General features: G+C 37.0%; 1 protein-coding gene across 7 annotated transcripts in view; it reads right to left on the bottom strand.

Moving 5' to 3' along the window:
- The window catches only part of LOC101166006 (tensin-3), a 42706-nt gene extending 29392 nt beyond the window's left edge, over nt 1–13314 (bottom strand). For 4 of the 7 annotated variants that reach the window (XM_023965058.2, XM_023965060.2, XM_023965061.2 and 1 more), the window contains exon 1: nt 12904–13314. The gene's annotated coding sequence lies outside the window, so the exon portion shown is untranslated. The remainder of the gene's footprint in view (nt 1–12903) is intronic. The other 3 variants (XM_023965059.2, XM_078933996.1, XM_023965062.2) reach the window with 1 other exon arrangement.

The raw sequence follows: 13314 nt of genomic DNA, 5'->3' as shown, positions 1-13314 counted from the left end.
TGACATAAAGATTAAAAGCTTATAAAAAGCAAACTTTAGGCTTTGATGTAGTTTTTAAAGTCCAATTTCCAATGAGCGACCATCTTTTTAAGTCCAACAGATGGTTTACCTAAAAGCTTATTCATTTTTTTGTAAACTGATATGGTTAAATACATAAATATTGGAATATGAGTAAGAACAATTAAAGTACACTCAGTTTTTTTCCTCACCACCCCCTGCTGTAACTGTTACGACCTATCATTAATCTTAGATTATTTTTTCCCTGAACACAAACACACATTTTTAAAGAGCAAAACATTCCAGAGGAATTCCACAGATATGCCTTTTGAATGACCTCAGCTGCTTGTTTTGATTAAATGATCCACAGTCAGGAATGTGTCTGTCACTTAAGTTTGAGAGGCCTCCAGGCCACAGTCCACTGTGTTTTGAAGGGACTGTGCAGTCCTGACCTAAACAGACCATCAGAAGCAAAAATGTTTCAGGAAGAGGCCATCAATCTGGGAAACCAAACTGGGTTTTTGGATGGACATGGAATTAAATAAATATTATACTCTCTTCATTACTAAGAAAGAAAAAGTTTTCCAAGTGAGCAATCGTGAAGCACAATGTTTTTCAATTTGCTTTTTGGCCCGAAAAGTAAAAAAATATGGTTACTTCCATGAAAGTCTCAAAAAATCTAATTTAAAAAAAACACCCCTTCTATATATGTGGTAAATTAGTATTTTTATGAATAAGCATAGTACATTAAATGTATATTACATAATACAGTTATGTATATTATATTACCAGTTACAACAAAGTAGCATGACCAGTACTAACAAGAAAAAGAAAAATATAAAATGGTAACGTAACATACCAGTTCCAAACTAAAAAATCTTTAAAGAAAAAGTTTATTTGAGACATTTTTGAGGTGTGTTGAGTATTTCTGGAAAGTCTAAACTGCTTTATCTGATTGGCCTGACACTTCAGCAACTCACACAATGTCACCACTGTTAGTGCTGGCATGAGCGGTCTTCGCTCAGAGGTTCACATGCTTGCACAAAATGCAGTTCTGCATAGTTTAAGCAAAGCCAGTAATTTTTATACTGTCAAACCATAAATGCATACATTATTCTGCAAATCAAAAACTCTCCAAGTTTCAGACAACTCTCCAAAAAGACCCCTCCCAAAATATCATTTATTGCACATGGATTCCATTAATCAGAATAAATCATATCCCAACCAACTGAAATTATAAAATACATCCGTGAACATAATTTCATTCATGTGCAAGTCTGCATTAATCAGCTTCTTTTTCCTGCTGCCACCTCCCACCTCCCTCACTAATCATTCAAGCCAACATGACCGACTTGCCCCAGCACGCACCAAAGATAATTGGTTGAATGCTGTAAAGCATTCAACCCTTTGTTTTCCTGTTTCTCTTTATTTATTGGTTGAATGCTGTAAAGCATTCAACCCTTTGTTTTCCTGTTTCTCTTTATTTATTATTCTTTACGCCTATCTTCCGCCGTTTTTCGCCGCTTAACTCCTTCTACAATTTTTAACCGATTGTAACCATTCAACTTTTAAAATGTTCATCTCTTTCTGCTTATTTGTGCTATGACTTTTGGTTTTTCAAATCCTTTTACTTTTTAAGATATTCCCGGTTTTCCGGGAATTTTTGCTCCATTGAAATACATGGAGAATTTTTCGTGCAGAAGTTCACAGTTAAACTCCTTCTACAATTTTTCACCTATTTTAACCGTTCGACTATGGAAATGTTCAGCTCTTTCATCTTATTCTAGCTATGACATTTTGTTCTTCAAATCCTTGGACTTTTCCAGATATTCCCGGATATTCCCGGATTTTCCAATTATTTTGCTCCATTGACCACACCTTTGCTTTTTTAAACAATTGTAACTTTAACATTCTTTTGGCTAGAGACACCGTTCAAATATTGAAATATTCACAAGGCTTTGGACTTCAACATAAGGCTCAAAATTATTATGGGATGGCAACACCACCTACAGTTTGGCGGCCATTTTGTGCCAAAATGTGAGGCAATTTTAAACTTCTTCAAACTTTCACCTATTTTTACCATTCTACTATTACAATGTTCAACCCTTTCAGCTTATTCCATTCAGCTACGACTTTTAGTCTTTCAAATCTTTGAACTTTTCAAGATATTCCAAGATTTTCCAGGATTTTCCAAGATTTTTGCTTCATTTAAATACATGGAGAATCCTTGAAAACCTTTGTTGCTTTCAAGCATTATAACTTTAACATGCTTTCAGCTAGAGGCACCGTTCAAACATTGAAATGCTCACAAGGCTTTGGACTTCAACATACGTTTTGAAATTATTATGGGATGGCAACACTACCTACTGTTTGGTGGGCATTTTTTGACAAAATCTGAAGAAAATATTGCAATAAACTTCATCCATGGCTGGAACTGAACATATTGAAATTCACTGGATCTGGACATATAAGGAATGTGGGCGTGGTTAGCAAACAAAGTTCGTTGCTAAGGACGTCCAAAAGTTTACTTTTTCCGATTCATCTGAAACCGACGTTGATTTGTTCCTCATCTCCAGGCGACCCAAACATAAAATGGTTGCTATGGAGATAAAATCAATAGAAAAGCTGCCATTTTGAAAAGACTGGATTTTCTATCAACTTAGAACATGTAGCTTTGACCAATATGATACTCTCAAACAATGTGTTTTTTGGAGTCAGTTGATGATGCTGATTCCAATGCTAGCACTTTTGGCCATTTTAGCAACATCTTCAAATTTTCAAAAGTTCAGCCATTTTTTCAACAATTTCAGCTTTCATGCTTAACTCCTTCTACAAACTTTGACCTATTTTAGCCATTCTACTATTACAATGTTCAACTTTTTTAGCTTATTCCTGCTATGACTTTTTTTCTCAAATCTTTGAACTTTTAAATATATTCGAGGATTTTTGCTTCATTAAAATACATGGGAAATCTTATAGCTTAACTTCTTATGCAGTTTTTTACCCACTTTGACCATTCTACGTTTAAAATGTTGAGCTCTTCCAGCTCTGTTCAGCCATTTCTTTAGCAAATTCAGCTTTCATTCAGCAATACAGCATTCAACCCTGCATTTTCTTCTGGAAATGCAGCCCCTTCTAGTTGGTTGAATGCTGTAAAGCATTCAACCCTTTGTTTTCCTGTTTCTCTTTATTTATTATTCTTTACGCCTATCTTCCGCCGTTTTTCGCCGCTTAACTCCTTCTACAATTTTTAACCGATTGTAACCATTCAACTTTTAAAATGTTCAGCTCTTTCTGCTTATTTGTGCTATGACTTTTGGTTTTTCAAATCCTTTTACTTTTTAAGATATTCCAGGTTTTCCGGGAATTTTTGCTCCATTGAAATACATGGAGAATTTTTCGTTCAGAAGTTCACAGTTAAACTCCTTCTACAATTTTTCACCTATTTTAACCGTTTGACTATGAAAATGTTCAGCTCTTTCATCTTATTCTAGCTATGACATTTTGTCCTTCAAATCCGTGAACTTTTCCAGATATTCCCAGATATTCCCGGATTTTCCAATGTTTTTGCTCCATTGACCACACCTTTGCTTCTTTAAACAATTGTAACTTTAACATTCTTTTGGCTAGAGACACCGTTCAAACATTGAAATGTTCACAAGGCTTTGGACTTCAACATAAGGCTCAAAATTATTATGGGATGGCAACACCACCTACAGTTTGGCGGCCATTTTGTGCCAAAATGTGAGGCAATTTTAAACTTCTTCAAACTTTCACCTATTTTTACCATTCTACTATTACAATGTTCAACCCTTTCAGCTTATTCCTTTCAGCTATGACTTTTGGTCCTTCAAATCCTTGAACTTTTCCAGATATTCCCGGATATTCCCAGATTTTCCAATCTTTTTGCTCCATTGGCCACACCTTTGCTACTTTAAACAATTGTAACTTTAACATTCTTTTGGCTAGAGACACCGTTCAAATATTGAAATGTTCACAAGGTTTTGGACTTCAACATAAGGTTCAAAATTATTATGGGATGGCAACACCACCTACAGTTTGGCGGCCATTTTGTGCCAAAATGTGAGGCAATTTTAAACTTCTTCAAACTTTCACCTATTTTTACCATTCTACTATTACAATGTTCAACCCTTTCAGCTTATTCCTTTCAGCTATGACTTTTGGTCCTTCAAATCCTTGAACTTTTCCAGATATTCCTGGATATTCCCAGATTTTCCAATGTTTTTGCTCCATTGGCCACACCTTTTCTTCTTTAAACAATTGTAACTTTAACATTCTTTTGGCTACAGACACCGTTCAAATATTGAAATGTTCACAAGGTTTTGGACTTCAACATAAGGTTCAAAATTATTATGGGATGGCAACACCACCTACAGTTTGGCGGCCATTTTGTGCCAAAATGTGAGGCAATTTTAAACTTCTTCAAACTTTCACGTATTTTAATCCTTCTACTATTACAATGTTCAACCCTTTCAGCTTATTCCTTTCAGCTACAACTTTTAGTCTTTCAAATCTTTGAACTTTTCAAGATATTCCAAGATTTTCCAGGATTTTCCAAGATTTTTGCTTCATTTAAATACATGGAGAATCCTTGAAAACCTTTGTTGCTTTCAAGCATTATAACTTTAACATGCTTTCAGCTAGAGGCACCGTTCAAACATTGAAATGCTCACAAGGCTTTGGAATTCAACATACGTTTTGAAATTATTATGGGATGGCAACACAACCTACTGTTTGGTGGGCATTTTTTGACAAAATCTGAAGCAAATGTTGCAATAAACTTCATCCATGGCTGGAACTGAACATATTGAAATTCACTGGATCTGGACATATAAGGAATGTGGGCGTGGTTAGCAAACAAAGCTCGTTGCTAAGGACGTCCAAAAGTTTACTTTTTCCGATTCATTTGAAACCGACGTTGATTTGTTCCTCATCTCCAGGCGACCCAAACATAAAATGGTTGCTATGGAGATAAAATCAATAGAAAAGCCGCCATTTTGAAAAGAGTGGATTTTCTATCAACTTAGAACATGTAGCTTTTACCAATATAATACTCTCAAACAACGTGTTTTTTGGAGTCAGTTGATGATGCTGATTCCAATGCTAGTACTTTTAGCCATTTTAGCAACATCTTCAAATTTTCAACAATTCAGCCATTTTTTCAACAATTTCAGCTTTCATGCTTAAGACCTACAAATTTTGACCTATTTCAGCCATTCTACTATTACAATGTTCAACTTTTTCAGCTTATTCCTGCTAGGACTTTTGCACCTTTAACTTTTCATGGTTCTTCCAGTACAGTTGAGCCATTTCTTCAGCTAATTCAGCTTTCATTCAGCAGTACAGCATTCAACCCTGCATTTTCTTCTGGAAATGCAGCTCCTTCTAGTTATTCTTTACGCCTATCTTCCGCCGTTTTTCGCCGCTTAACTCCTTCTACAATTTTTAACCGATTGTAACCATTCAACTTTTAAAATGTTCAGCTCTTTGTGCTTATTTGTGCTATGACTTTTGGTTTTTCAAATCCTTTTACTTTTTAAGATATTCCAGGTTTTCCGGGAATTTTTGCTCCATTGAAATACATGGAGAATTTTTCGTGCAGAAGTTCACAGTTAAACTCCTTCTACAATTTTTCACCTATTTTAACCGTTCGACTATGAAAATGTTCAGCTCTTTCATCTTATTCTAGCTATGGCATTTTGTTCTTCAAATCCTTGAACTTTTCCAGATATTCCCGGATATTCCCGGATTTTCCAATTATTTTGCTCCATTGACCACACCTTTGCTTCTTTGAACCATTGTAACGTCAACATGCTTTCAGGTAGAGACACCGTTCAAACATTTAAATGTTCAAAAGGCTTTGGACTTCAACATAAGGCTCAAAATTATTATGGGATGGCAACACCACCTACAGTTTGGCGGCCATTTTGTGCCAAAATGTGAGGCAATTTTATACTTCTTCAAACTTTCACCTATTTTTACCATTCTACTATTACAATGTTCAACTCTTTCAGCTTATTCCTTTCAGCTATGACATTTGGTCCTTCAAATCCTTGAACTTTTCCAGATATTCCCGGATATTCCCAGATTTTCCAATCTTTTTGCTCCATTGGCCACACCTTTGCTTCTTTAAACAATTGTAACTTTAACATTCTTTTGGCTAGAGACACCGTTCAAATATTGAAATGTTCACAAGGTTTTGGACTTCAACATAAGGTTCAAAATTATTATGGGATGGCAACACCACCTACAGTTTGGCGGCCATTTTGTGCCAAAATGTGAGGCAATTTTAAACTTCTTCAAACTTTCACCTATTTTTACCATTCTACTATTACAATGTTCAACCCTTTCATCTTATTCCTTTCAGCTATGACTTTTGGTCTTTCAAATCTTTGAACTTTTCAAGATATTCCCGGATATTCCCAGATTTTCCAATGTTTTTGCTCCATTGGCCACACCTTTGCTTCTTCAAACAATTGTAACTTTAACATTCTTTTGGCTAGAGACACCGTTCAAATATTGAAATGTTCACAAGGTTTTGGACTTCAACATAAGGTTTAAAAATTATTATGGGATGGCAACACCACCTACAGTTTGGCGGCCATTTTGTGCCAAAATGTGAGGCAATTTTAAACTTCTTCAAACTTTCACCTATTTTTACCATTCTACTATTACAATGTTCAACCCTTTCATCTTATTCCTTTCAGCTATGACTTTTGGTCCTTCAAATCTTTGAACTTTTCCAGATATTCCCGGATATTCCCAGATTTTCCAATGTTTTTGCTCCATTGGCCACACCTTTGCTTCTTTAAACAATTGTAACTTTAACATTCTTTTGGCTAGAGACACCGTTCAAATATTGAAATGTTCACAAGGTTTTGGACTTCAACATAAGGTTCAAAATTATTATGGGATGGCAACACCACCTACAGTTTGGCGGCCATTTTGTGCCAAAATGTGAGGCAATTTTAAACTTCTTCAAACTTTCACGTATTTTAATCCTTCTACTATTACAATGTTCAACCCTTTCAGCTTATTCCTTTCAGCTACGACTTTTAGTCTTTCAAATCTTTGAACTTTTCAAGATATTCCAAGATTTTCCAGGGTTTTCCAAGATTTTTGCTTCATTTAAATACATGGAGAATCCTTGAAAACCTTTGTTGCTTTCAAACATTATAACTTTAACAAGCTTTCAGCTAGAGGCACCGTTCAAACATTGAAATGCTCACAAGGCTTTGGACTTCAACATACGTTTTGAAATTATTATGGGATGGCAACACAACCTACTGTTTGGTGGCCATTTTTTGACAAAATCTGAAGCAAATATTGCAATAAACTTCATCCATGGCTGGAACTGAACATATTGAAATTCACTGGATCTGGACATATAAGGAATGTGGGCGTGGTTAGCAAACAAACTTCGTTGCTAAGGACGTCCAAAGGTTTACTTTTTCCGATTTGTCTGAAACTGACGTCGATTTGTTCGTCATCCCATGCCGCCCCAAACGTAAAATGGTTGCTATGGAGATAAAATTAATAGAAAAGCCGCCATTTTGAAAAAAGTGGATTTTCTGTCAACTTATAACATGTAGCTTTTACTAATATGATTCTCTCAAACAATGTGTTTTTTGGATTCAGTTGATGATGCTGATTACAATGCTAGTACTTTTAGCCATTTTAGCAACTTCTTCAAATTTTCAACACTTCAGCCATTTTTCCAACAATTTCAGCTTTAATGCTTAAGTCCTACAAATTTTGACCTATTTCAGCCATTCTACTATTACAATGTTCAACTTTTTCATCTTATTCCTGCTAGGACTTTTGCACATTTAACTTTTCAAGGTTTTCCCAGTACAGTTAAGCCATTTCTTCAGCTAATTCAGCTTTCATTCAGCAGTACAGCATTCAACCCTGCATTTTCTTCTGGAAATGCAGCTCCTTCTAGTTATTATAGTATCTTCCGCCGTTTTTTGGCGTTTAACTACTTCTACAATTTTTAACTTATTTTAACCATTCTACTATTAAAATGTTCATCTCTTTCATCTTATTTCTGCTATGACTTTTGGTTTTTCAAATCCTTTTACTTTTTAAGATATTCCAGATTTTCCGGGAATTTTTGCTCCATTGAAATACATGGAGAATTTTTCGTTCAGAAGTTCACAGTTAAACTCCTTCTACAATTTTTCACCTATTTTAACCGTTCGACTATGAAAATGTTCAGCTCTTTCATCTTATTCTAGCTATGACATTTTGGTCCTTCAAATCCTTGAACTTTTCCAGATATTCCCGGATATTCCCAGATTTTCCAATGTTTTTGTTCCATTGGCCACACCTTTGCTTCTTTAAACAATTGTAACTTTAACATTCTTTTGGCTAAAGACACAGTTCAAATATTGAAATGTTCACAAGGTTTTGGACTTAAACATAAGGTTCAAAATTATTATGGGATGGCAACACCACCTACAGTTTGGCGGCCATTTTGTGCCAAAATGTGAAGCAATTTTAAACTTCTTCAAACTTTCACCTATTTTTACCATTCTACTATTACAATGTTCAACCTTTTCATTTTATTCCTTTCAGCTATGACTTTTGGTCCTTCAAATCCTTGAACTTTTCCAGATATTCCCGGATATTCCCAGATTTTCCAATCTTTTTGCTCCATTGGCCACACCTTTTCTTCTTTAAACAATTGTAACTTTAACATTCTTTTGGCTACAGACACCGTTCAAATATTGAAATGTTCACAAGGTTTTGGACTTCAACATAAGGTTCAAAATTATTATGGGATGGCAACACCACCTACAGTTTGGCGGCCATTTTGTGCCAAAATGTGAGGCAATTTTAAACTTCTTCAAACTTTCACGTATTTTAATCCTTCTACTATTACAATGTTCAACCCTTTCAGCTTATTCCTTTCAGCTACAACTTTTAGTCTTTCAAATCTTTGAACTTTTCAAGATATTCCAAGATTTTACAGGATTTTCCAAGATTTTTGCTTCATTTAAATACATGGAGAATCCTTGAAAACCTTTGTTGCTTTCAAGCATTATAACTTTAACATGCTTTCAGCTAGAGGCACCGTTCAAACATTGAAATGCTCACAAGGCTTTGGACTTGAACATACGTTTTGAAATTATTATGGGATGGCAACACAACCTACTGTTTGGTGGGCATTTTTTGACAAAATCTGAAGCAAATGTTGCAATAAACTTCATCCATGGCTGGAACTGAACATATTGAAATTCACTGGATCTGGACATATAAGGAATGTGGGCGTGGTTAGCAAACAAAGCTCGTTGCTAAGGACGTCCAAAAATTTACTTTTTCCGATTCATCTGAAACCGACGTTGATTTGTTCCTCATCTCCAGGCGACCCAAACATAAAATGGTTGCTATGGAGATAAAATCAATAGAAAAGCCGCCATTTTGAAAAGAGTGGATTTTCTATCAACTTAGAACATGTAGCTTTTACCAATATAATACTCTCAAACAACGTGTTTTTTTGGAGTCAGTTGATGATGCTGATTCCAATGCTAGTACTTTTAGCCATTTTAGCAACATCTTCAAATTATCAACAATTCAGCCATTTTTTCAACAATTTCAGCTTTCATGCTTAAGACCTACAAATTTTGACCTATTTCAGCCATTCTACTATTACAATGTTCAACTTTTTCAGCTTATTCCTGCTAGGACTTTTGCACCTTTAACTTTTCATGGTTCTTCCAGTACAGTTGAGCCATTTCTTCAGCTAATTCAGCTTTCATTCAGCAGTACAGCATTCAACCCTGCATTTTCTTCTGGAAATGCAGCTCCTTCTAGTTGGTCTTTAATTTGCATTTACTGCTTTTGTTCTTGGTTTGAAGCACAACAGTAAGTCACAAAGGAAAAGTAAGCAGTGGCAAGGCGCTCAAATCCAGAGCCCACCCATGGCACTGGGGGGCCTGGCTGGCTCACGAGCAGTGGGGCAGGCGAGGAGGTTGAAGGAAACAGGTTGCCAGGTCCGTGGAGAACAAGCTGCAACAGGCTTCAGAAGGTCAGGATGCTGGGGGATTAGTGTGGCTCTGGCTGCTGCAGCTCCAACCCCTGCAGGTAACTGCTTGACAATGATGTCTTGGTGCAGTCAGCCACGTTTACACTTGCATGACCATTACTTGGAATCTATTCCGAATGCCTTCATTTCAATTACCCTGAACAGCACTAAAGATGCATTAATCAAACATTCCATGTGTGAAAAAGATCCAAACTAAACTTGAGTAAGATTTGTGAGAGGTGCTGTCACGCAGCCTACTTCTATTTCTTGAGCCACCCTCTTTACCTGGAAAATAAGAAAAAGAAATTGTAGGCATCATGACATCCAGCATAAACAAATGAATCTTTGACATCCAGCATTAACTCTATGGATTATAAATAACCCAACGTTGAGGGAAATTACATCTTTTTTGGGTTTTATTTATTCCAAAAATGTAATAGACTCAACCATCTTAATTATAAAATCCCCCAAAGCTTTAGAAATCCATTTGTGTGCAATGATTTAAACTGATTACTTTTGTCTCACTGTATAAAACTTGTATTTCTTTGTGCTTACCCCTCGCAAATACACAGAAATTCAATCGATATCCAAAGGTTCTACCTTGTATTCATGTCTCCTTTGAGTCTGTATGCATCTTTCCAGGTATTCGAATTTCCTCCAATAGTCTGAAAACATGCATCCCCCAGGTAATTAGTGATTCTAAATTGCCTGTAGGAGGAGATGGCAGTCTCTGTGTGGCCTTTGCCTGTGCCGGACTGGTTGGCGGGCAGCCCCTCACTCAATGACAGCAATAACAACTAGTAACCCTGAACACGATGATGCCAGTATAACAAATAAGAATCTTCATAACAGTTTTTTTAAGGAGAATTCTCAAAATTGACAAAAAATAGAACTGCTCCAGCAACCGATTCCTATTTATGTGTTTACCTTTGTAGCTTCAAATGGATAGAAGTAAAAAAAAAATGGACAAAATGCATGAGCATTACGCCTGCTCACATGTGAAAGCAATCAGGCGCCCCTTCCCCCACACACCCAACATCAAACTGAAGCACTCCTGTGGCCAAAGTTTTCTGCAACATGACTGAAAACAATGAAACGCTTTAAATGCATTTTACATGTAATCACTGAGATGAAGATACGCGTGTACCACATGGTTAATATGGTGCAGCTGCAGTCCAAGTGGAATAATCAATCTCCACCAGTGCCAACATGTAGATGATCTCCATCCAGTTTTTTTTATCAAACACAGTAGACTACCTTCTCTTCCATTCTGGACAGGTTAATGATTGAGTGAAGTTATTCGTTTGCAAACTGAGCAAACACGCCAAGAAAGAAAATCAAGAAGTTTAGACGTTAGGAGGATGAAATGCCTTTTTAAAAATTTGATTAATCTTCTTGTTTACAGTGTTATGACAACGATTTTTTGATGTTTATTACTGTATGAGATGACGTGATTTCTTCAGGTCTCTTTCATCCTTTTGTCATCTAACTGATATTTAACAGAGCAAATGTGTGAGCAAATGTCTGTCCTGTGTTGCTGGACATCCAACGTGACATGACAGGTTGGTAGAAAAGTCTAAAAAAGGACAAAGCCGCAGTTTGTTCTGGTCTTTTCCTGTCAGGGGTTTGTATGTTTATGTGGTGGCTTTCACACTCATTCACGGCTGAAGACCTGAAATAAACAAACCATGGGAACTCCGGAAAAAAAGCCACAGAAGACGGTACAAGGTATTTTTAGCAAGTTTGTTTTGCAATCTTAGTGTGCATTTGCCTCATATTTCTATGAGAATTTTTTTTGAAGAGTTCCAGGTCTGAGCAAACTTAAGACCCCCTAATTATCATATTCTAACTCAAGGTCATAGTGGAATGCGTTCAAAATGGATTATGCTCCCATTCTTACACTCTGGCTCTCCTTGCTTTCTTGTTTGCTCCTTTATTGCTTAATTTTCCATCTTTCTCCAGATCTCTACACTGCTTTAATGACTTACACATGTTTACAAGGTCTGTGGCAGCGACAACATAAAATGCCAAAGTGCTCTGTCCCATGCAGCAACACGGTACACAACTCCAAGCCTTTGAATCCAAACTCTCCAATAACCTGTTGCTCTTATGGCGATTTGACCCAATAGGAATCATGTCATAAAGACGTGTCAGGTCTTCTAATCTTTTCATCTGGATGGAAAAACGTGAGTCAAGGCAGAACCACCAACAAAAGCTGCAACTGCCACAGTCCAAACTGCTTCTCCTGACTCTGTAATTACGGCTAATCTTAAAAGAGTTTGGCTTGCAAAATGTTCAGAACAAACTGCATGGTTTATGTAAGGTGTGCAAGAGGGTGTGGGTGCAGGTGGGTCTGCTGTTCAAGGAGACTAAAATCCAGGTAAGGAAAGCTGAAGCAGCTGTGATGCAAAGACGTCTGGGCTTGTCATCAACAATAGATGCATGATAGGAGAAGATACAAATAGAGCCAAGCAGCTGCAGCTCAAGCAGATACATAAAACATGTATCACTGGCAGAATACCATTCTGTATTTAAGTAACTAGTCCAGTTTTATGATATTCTGAATACTTTTGGTTCACCCAAAATGCTGGTCTATCAAAGTTTAATGTTTACAAAAACACGTTTAGGAAGATGATAAAACATCATAATCTTAGTTCTAAATGATTTTTCTGTTTAAAGTTTGAGTCAGAAAATGACACAAAAGCACACACTGAGGACTTGATGAATATGTGAACAAACTCAACAACACGTGACAAATCAAAGAGTTTTGAGGAGAGGAGGAGGTTGGAGGAGGAAAAAACTCCAAACCCCCCAACTGACCTAGAAAAACTCCAAAAAGAGAAAAAAACCCTTACTTTTTCAGCTGAAAGCGGGTGGTTTCTGTTTCTCCTCCTTTCACCTTCCTCGCTTTCCTTTGTATACGAAGGTTTCTGAATGAGGGAACTGTAGTCCACAGTTTTCAGTCCGTCATTCAGGCGCACTGCGGGCGCAAAGGCGCATTCCCTGCTGGAATGTGGACTCCCTGCGTCCTCTCCTGTTGGCGCTTGTCTTCAGCTGCGGCTTTATTGAGCCGAAGTCTTCGCTCCTGCTATTTAGATTAGGTCTTTTCTGAACTTTTCCCAGTATAGCTTGCTGCTGAAAGCTCCAGTTTCTCGCATGGGATGGTCTTCCGTGCGCGGCGGAGGTTGTCTCCCTTGTTCCCTCCCCTTTCCCTGTGCGTCCCCTCTGCGCGGCCTCCTCCCTCTGCCTCAGTCCATTTGTTCTTC

The sequence above is a fragment of the Oryzias latipes genome, chromosome 17, assembly GCF_053564925.1.
Source record: "Oryzias latipes strain Hd-rR chromosome 17, Olatipes_Hd-rR_3.1".
Taxonomy (NCBI): Eukaryota; Metazoa; Chordata; class Actinopteri; order Beloniformes; family Adrianichthyidae; genus Oryzias; species Oryzias latipes.
This window is presented reverse-complemented; position numbering and strand designations above follow the sequence as displayed.